This window comes from Choristoneura fumiferana, chromosome 5 (genome assembly GCF_025370935.1).
Source record: "Choristoneura fumiferana chromosome 5, NRCan_CFum_1, whole genome shotgun sequence".
Classification (NCBI taxonomy): Eukaryota; Metazoa; Arthropoda; class Insecta; order Lepidoptera; family Tortricidae; genus Choristoneura; species Choristoneura fumiferana.
In genome coordinates, this window is record NC_133476.1 from 10,376,079 (window position 1) to 10,384,450 (window position 8,372).

Here is an 8,372-nt window from a genome sequence, read left to right on the forward strand (position 1 = left end):
ATGTAGATTCCACTGTACTGCACTTACACATGAAATGCCCACCTTATTACTCTAAAGGTATAAGAATAAATAAATTTTGGGTACAGTTGAGCTATCACAATTGAAATGGTAAGTATGTTCTTCCTAAATCGGCTTTCATACGGCAATTGTGGTAGTTTCCATGAATCACATCACCAGTCTTTGATGAAACGGAAATGTCCTAAATTCGTTTCACAGAGTAGGTACCAAACTTCCGTTGAAATGTTATAAAAATGCAACTTGTCTGCGTTTTTAGGGTTCCGGAGCCAAAATGGCAAAAACGGAACCCTTATAGTTTCGCCATGTCTGCCTGTCTGTCTGTCCGTCCGCGGCTTTGCTCAGGGACTATCAATGTTAGAAAGCTGTAATTTTGCACGGATATATATGTAAACTATGCTGACAAAATAGTACAATAAAAAATTAAAAAGTATTTTTTTTAGGGTACCTCCCATAGACGTAAAGTGGGGATGTTTTTTTTTTCTCATCCGTCCTTATAGTGTGGCATATCGTTGGATAGGTCTTTTAAAACCATTACGGATTTGCAGTCGATTTTTCGATTTAGTGATTTATTTGCGAAATATTTAACTTTAAAATACAAATTTTCATTAAAATCGAGCGTCCCTCCCCCACTGTATAAATTCAGGATGGTAGTAAGTAGTAAGTATATCAAACTTACAAGGAAAACTATAACGGCTAAGTTTGCTTAAGAATTATTAGTAGTTTAAGAGTAAATAGCAGCCTAAGGTATAAAATATACCTAAACTTGGAAGATCTTTCCATATAAAATACGAAATCCTTAGAAAAATATTACTTAATTTTTTCGTACTGGCTACGGAACCCTATTTTGGGCGTGTCCGACACGCTCTTGGCCGGTTTTTTCTGATATTTATTATTTTTTTTACTATATAATATGGTTAGATAAATTATCGCCACAAGAAGAATGCCGTTGACTGGACTAGTCGTTCCAAATGTCGTGCAATTTATTAGAGGAAGAACTAATTAAGTAAGAAAGAATGATATGGGCTGTGCTTACTTTCATTTCCCTATCTTTTATGAAATACTTAGTCATAAAAGAAAAAGCTTTTTACGAGTTATAAAGCCTTAAACGACTTTTACAGTATATCACCAAGTTAATCTCAAAAGTATTTCCACGCTAACACGGAACGTAAGTATCTTTTACATTTTAAAGTAATGTAATGTAATATTTAAGTAACTTTTTTCATCTATTCAAGTCAATTTGGTTTCAATTTCAAGGTCATTTTGGTTTAAAAACTTTTTATGCTATTTATAATAAATAGCGTGTAATAGGGTAAGTCCGGGGTAGATGGCCATAGTTTTTATTAAAACCTATAAAAAAAAGAACTTACGCGCTACAATGGAAATCCATAGCATTTATTACACTTTAAATAATTAACTTTGGAATGTCAAACCAGTAAGTCACAATTTCTGATAAAATCGTTACGAAATATGAATTTTAAAAAAACACAGTTGGCCAGCTCTCCCGAAGTGCTCTGGTGTGGTGGCCATAGCAGTAGGGGTAAGATAGCCATATCACAATGAGGGCTATTGCGTATGAATTCGCCGCTAGAGGCGAAGAGGCGTGAGGTCTCCGAAATATCAAATCTTATAGTTTTTGGGTGAGCTACTCGGGTTTATTTATAATAAGAATAATTTTGTGAATATTTTGCGTTACCTGAAATTAATTATGGCAATTATGCGTTACGGGGCAATGAATGTCTGTGTTTTGGGACAGTTTTCTCTTTCGGAAACTTTTGTCCTCCCTTTTTATCCAAACAAAACGGGACTACGTAACATTGTGGCTGCTCGATATTTTTGGTACGGTTTTAAGGTGTATTAAATATGATTTTAATCTAAACAGCAGACTTTGAAAGCCACACTTTAAAACCATCTAGAAAGACTAAAAACGATAGCCCTCATTCTAAGCTTACTTTTTGGTCTATATTTTAATATATATTTTTTTAGGAACACGTGTCTCCAAACCCAGTGTAATTTTCATGTGTCCAAATCTGGCACTCTTTGCACTGAAGCCAGTCTTCGACGAAAACTGTTTTCAAAATCACTGTCGTTTACTTGCTGTTTCTTATTTTTTACTGGTAACATAATTAATGGCACATTTTCAGTACTACCTGATACTTTTCAGAAAGCTTCTATAGGTATAATTATTACATACTTATTGAAATAAATTGGCCATCTCTACTTTTTCCACGGGGAGATGGCCTTACGTAGATAAAAAAAAAGTAAAAGCACGACATGCATTATTTTGGGTTTAGAACAAAAAACTACTCTTATACTTTGCAACAAATACTAAACCCATCATAAATTTAAGAAACTAGCATCATAACCATGTAAAACATGAGCACTCTTAAAAAGATTTGTACCTGACAAAACAAAACAATTTTCGATTTTTTCCCCCAAAATGCTAGAAACTGAACTAAACGGTAACTGGCGGCGTAAAGTCGACGCTTCAATGAATTATTTCGATTGGCCATCTCTCCCTTACGACCATCTACCCCGGAATTACCCTATTCTAAATAATCATTTTAGGTAAAATATATGTGAGGTTATATTATCAGTGTAGGTATTCCAACTTTTTAAACTTTTTCTTTACTAAGTATTTTAATGAGCAGAAGACGATGTTAAAAAAACTGTTTCATTAAGGAATCACGTACTTATTTATAAATCGGTTATACATATAAATTCACTTGGATTCACAACCGCGACAAAATTTCATTTATTTACATGGTCACCCCGGCCGGATCTCTGTTTACCAATGAGGGCTATCGTTTTTTGTCTCACTAGATGGCGCACTGTTGCGTGAGGTTTTTAAGTATGGTTTTGAAAGTCTGTTATTACGGGCGTGGAAACAAAGTTTAGATTAAAATCATATTTAATACACCTTCAAACCGTACCATATAAATATCGAGCATGCCACAGTGTTGCATAGTCCCCGTTTTGTTCGGAAAAAAGGGAGGACAAAGGTTTCCGAAAGACAAAACTGTCTCAAAACACAGACATTCATTGCTCCGGAACGCATATTTGCCATAATTAATTACAGATATTGCAAAATATTCACAAAATTATTCTAATTCTAAATAAACCCGCGTAGCTCACCCAAAAACTATGAGATTTGACATTTCGGAGACCTCACGCTACACTAGCGCCTCTAGCGGCGAATTCATTCGCGATAGCCCTCATTCGATCAGTCGAGTAGCATTAGCTACATGAATACACTTTGACGAGACAAGTTCATGAATAGGCTTTACCTCCAGTAAAATATTAAAGGTAAGTGGATTGGACGATGACAGCTGAGACATCGGTCTATCCACTACCTTTGAAAGCCAACGGAATAGAAAGGTGAAAACGTCTTGTCAATTTCTTTAGCTTAGAGGCGAAAGCTATCTTTATGTGAGTATTTCCATGACAACTTTACTTTTCATTTGAAAAATGGTATCGCCGTAGTACCTAATGTTGAGTTGATTAGTACCTATCTACTATACGTTATCTGACTACTATCGCTACTGGAAAAATAAACCGCGACCTTCTATTATTTGCTTTCAACAAACATTCTTTGAAGAGGTTGATCAAAAATGAATTTAGGAAGTACCTACATCGAAAATAGAATGCGAATGACAATAAGTATACATAGTTTTTCTTATAATTGAAATGTATGTGAAACTTTAAGCTTTTTGTGTTAAGGTACTGACTTACTTTGAATTAACTGCGCGTAGAGGTGGATTACCCAAATATTACCATCACTGAAACTGTTTTTATCACTGCGATCACAAACTGAAAGTGGACATTAATATCAACATTAGCAAAAGTTCATTTTCGGTTGTTTATTCGAAAATCTTGTTTTGAATGTTAACGAGGCCACTGGGATGAAGTCGAGTAGACGACAACATTTCCTAATTTTGTTGGCGCGGGAGTGTCGTGTCCAGAATTATTTACGCGGCGCGAGTCGTGGATGCGACGGTGCGGGCGAGCCGCGCAGCGACCGGTGTCATAGTGGAGTGGAGTGGCTGCGAGCGGCTCGGCCCGCCGGCGCTCAGCGGCCCGCGCGCCGCGCCGGTTGAACCCACTACCCACTACTTACTGCCAAGCTGCCAACCCACGCTCTAATTTCAATTCTTCGGCCAATAAATGACAATCACATTGTTGCGCATTTTTAGCATTTAATTGTGGCTACTACAGTTTTCTAAATATATTCTCAAAACTTTTAAGTGTCGGACATATTTCAACTTTCTAGGCTCCTGATTCTGACTATCAGTGACCTACCAAAAACATTAAATAAATAAATATCACGGGACAATTCACACCAATTGACCTAGTCCCAAAGTAAGCTTAGCAAAGCTTGTGGTATGGGTACTAAGCAACGGATAAATATAATTATATAGATAGATACATACTTAAATACATATTAAAGACCCGAGAACAAACATTCGTATTTTCATACAAATATCTGCCCCGACACGGGAATCGAACCCGGGACCTCAAGCTTCGTAGTCAGGTTCTCTAACCACTAGGCCATCTGGTCGTCAAAAAAATTAAAGCCTAAAAGCTTTCAACGAAAGATGATTTTGATTATAAATCTGTGCATTAATCATTTCCTAAATGTATTGATTTTTTTTTAAAACAGAGTCATTTCACGGAACATACCATGCATCATTTCCGTGTCCGCCTAATCAAAGTCAATCGTATTAAATGGTCGCCGACTGTATGTGCCAAGACAACTTTATGCCGCTCGGGCTTAGCGAGTTTACAACTGTTATCCAATTACCTTTCCCGAATAGTTCCTCACGTATATAACTAATATTACTTAATTAATATAGAAGCAACTCCGGCTAACTCGAGTAACTTTCGAATATTGCTAAAGGGTGTATCGGAATGCACAATTAGATTTAGATGTTGCTAAAAAGTGCCTCAGTATCAGCTCTATCGGTTATCTCGGGCTGCGCGACTTAAATGAAATCGTAATCCTGTCTCCGTCTCGAGTTCCACAGTCTTTTGCTTTTTGCTTGTTCGTGCACCACATACTGATACAATACAATAAGGAAAACAAATACTCGTGTTACAGTTGGAATTCTAATGGCACTACCACATTTTACGAATGCTCGTAAATATTTATTATTTTTTTGAGCACTTCGTAGTCATTTGAGTTTTTAATAATAATTTAAGCTGCTCTACCCTGACAGGGCACCCATCGTGAATCAACTTGTTTTGTTAACATTCTTAAGCAACTCTACACTCTACAAGTTTTTTCTTATAATTTATTAGTACGACCCGGATAATGTATTAAAATTTTCAAAATATGTGAATATTATTGACAGAAAAAACTAAAATATTGTAAGAAAATGTACCTATACTTAGTCCTAAAATAAGCCTAACTAAAATAAACAATGTCTCTTAGCTAAAGTCATAACTTGTGTATTTGCAGTAAATAATCACGTGTTTCGTTAAATTTACAAAATTCAAACTTTCTCTTTGGACGAAATAATGCTTTCTACTGGCTCAATGTTCTTTAAATATCACAGAATGTATTTCGAGCATATTTAAATTTGCATACTTATTTCTGGAAGTCAGTAGAGCGCGTACTACTTGCAAGTTGTTTAGTCGCGTAACTTCTCTTAAATTTTTAAGGAAATTCATTGCCCAGCCCAGCTAATCCTTCGAATAGGGAATGATGAAAATATAGATATATTGACTGATTTTGTTGCAGTATATGGATTTCTTTCTATTTGAAATGTGGGAAAAAATATTTTTCCTTGATCTAAATAACATAATTTATGTAAAATAGGATTCACATATCAATAGTCACCTAAATAAATAAAGAATATTACTTACTGGGTGCTGGAAAGAGTGGCGGTATAATTAGAAAACATTTTTGAGAAAGCAACCGCTAATCGTGGCGATTAACTATCGTGAACCACGACGAGACGACACAACTTGAGGCAGGTTATTTCTCGGGAAGTTTTGCTAGTCAATGAAAGTAAATATAAAAATGTTTTTTTTAATATATACAAATTTTGTCTTCATGACTCGTCAAATATCCATTAAGAAGATACTTATTGAATGTTTTGCAATGTTTCGTTTTCATTTAGGAGCGAACATTTTCAACGAAGAAATTAGAAAAAACCCTCCAAACTTTTTAATTATTAGTAATGACAAGGCAGTGTTCACGATGCAAAAATTGTAGGCCTAATTACGTGGTGGCGCGCCTTTAAATACTCTCTCAGGAGACTGCAGAATAGCTTTTAAACCTGTCAATAGCAATCAAATTAACATTATTAGAGACTTAATTGAGATATTGTTATCTACTGCTAATAAGTTGATTGTCATTGTTAAAAACTTATGTATTTTCTGGGAAAAAAAGGAAAAACTGGTCGCGTGAAACTTTCGCCCTATCAATGAGTGTAAAAAGTCCATAAATTCGATATCGGGATTTGGAGGATCTGTCCTAGTCCCTCGACCGTGTCTCGACACAATTTATCGCCACACCGACGATGTGAGTTGGACAAAAAATAAGAGGCACAATTTGTTCGCGTCCCATTTGTAATAAAACTTCATGGAAATAACCGAATTATGTTATCTGGCTTACTTCATATTTATCTTCTTCACGTTTTTTTTTTTATTGTTTTATTTACGTGTTCCTTCTTGAACTTTTTGTCTACAATAGGTCTTTGAAGCCTGACCGGTTCTTGTTCGACATTATGACATAACAGCCATAGGATTAATCTTACAAATATTATCTTGTAAAACAATATTTAAAAGATTTATTTAATCAGGCGTTACTTTGTGTAGGTCCATATCCTTTTAATTCATTACCTAATCTAAAAGCTCTAAACTAAACCAAACTTGTCAATATAAATTTGCAAGTTTTTTCTTAATTTTTTATCTTAACTATCCGGTGTTACATATTTGATATCCGATCCATATTTGAAATCCTCACAGTAAGATGCGAGTTAACTACAACTAGCGCTAGCTAGTGGTGTTTCAATGAACTATTTTCCTTAAGTGAACGTATTATATTGAGGTTGCCACTTTATTTTCAAGAATTCTTATAGGTTTTCCTATAATTTACAAGCAATGAACTATATTTTGTATTTTTTTCATTGATGGTAAATTTTCGTCTTCTTTCATGAATAAAATCAAAACTACGTATTTATTTTACAATAAAAACAATAATATATTTGAAATCCTCATAACGAGACCTTTCATTTGTTATTATGACACAGTAAGGTTAGCAATACTTTTTTTTAATTTCCTAATTTGTCCCCCGAAAATGACCCTTATTTAAAAAATAAATTACTTTGCACATCTGTGGTTGGGTCATAGGATTACACCATCCTACCATAGTATCCTACCAAATTTCACCTGATTTGATCCAGTAGATTCGGAGCAAATTGGCTGTGACCGACGGACGGACAGACAGACAGACAGACGCACGAGTGATCCTATTAAGTATTCCGTTTTTTTGTACGGAATCCTAAAAAAAAATACTTTTCTTATTGATTGTGCTAATACTTCATGCCACAAGTTTGTAGGACAACCAGAAGTGCCCTATAGATTTTTCGGTTACGATGATTTGTATGAAAACGCATTGACGCAGAAGTTTGATTTTTTCACTGCAAGGGGTAGCAGACTTGAGTATGTATTTTAATATTTTCAGCTTAAACTTAAAAGCAATAGCAATCCTAAATAAAAAGCGCAAACAATAGAGAGCCGTAGCCAGTACTAATAGTACCTACTATACCTACTTAGATCTCGGGAAAACGTTGTGTGTACCTAGTCAAAATGCTAGGAAGAGTTCTCGTTTCAAATTCAATTCATCTTCAATGTGTTATACTAGCTAGCTAGGGTAATTCTTACAAAACTCCGAAATCATACTTACATGTTACAGATCTGTTCACTCACGAAGGAGCACCCCTCTACATTTTATAATTGTAGTTGTAAACGCATCCGCACGACGTCTATGTGTGCGTGGCTTACGGTGGCTCAAACATGTAATTTTTTTGGTGTCCGTACCGTCAGTCACGCACTCTAAGACAAGTATGTAAGTATGAGGTTTATTCGTACTATTGCACATTGAACTTTGACATTGATAAGCTGTTGAGGGGCGCTTCTTCGTGAGTGTAAAGATCTGTACGTTGACACTTTTTAGGGTTCCGTAGTCAACTAGGAACCCTTATAGTTAGGCCATGTCTGTCATGTTTTTGATAGATAGTGTTTTTTGAAATAGATATGTATTCAATTGATTTATTAGCATTTTAAATACTTTCGCAGTTTTGAACATGAAACTACCATGAGACTCACTCATATTAAATATGACTTTCGCA

The 8,372-nt window shown here is 35.2% G+C and overlaps 1 protein-coding gene across 1 annotated transcript in view; it reads right to left on the bottom strand.

Annotated features, from left to right (window-relative positions):
• Window positions 1-4,087, bottom strand: part of LOC141428079 (G-protein coupled receptor dmsr-1-like) — a gene marked incomplete at its 3' end in the record, with an annotated part of 67,124 nt that extends 63,037 nt beyond the window's left edge. Inside the window, 1 exon segment of the mRNA XM_074087819.1 lies at window positions 3,748-4,087.
• Between the last annotated feature and the right edge of the window lie 4,285 nt (window positions 4,088-8,372).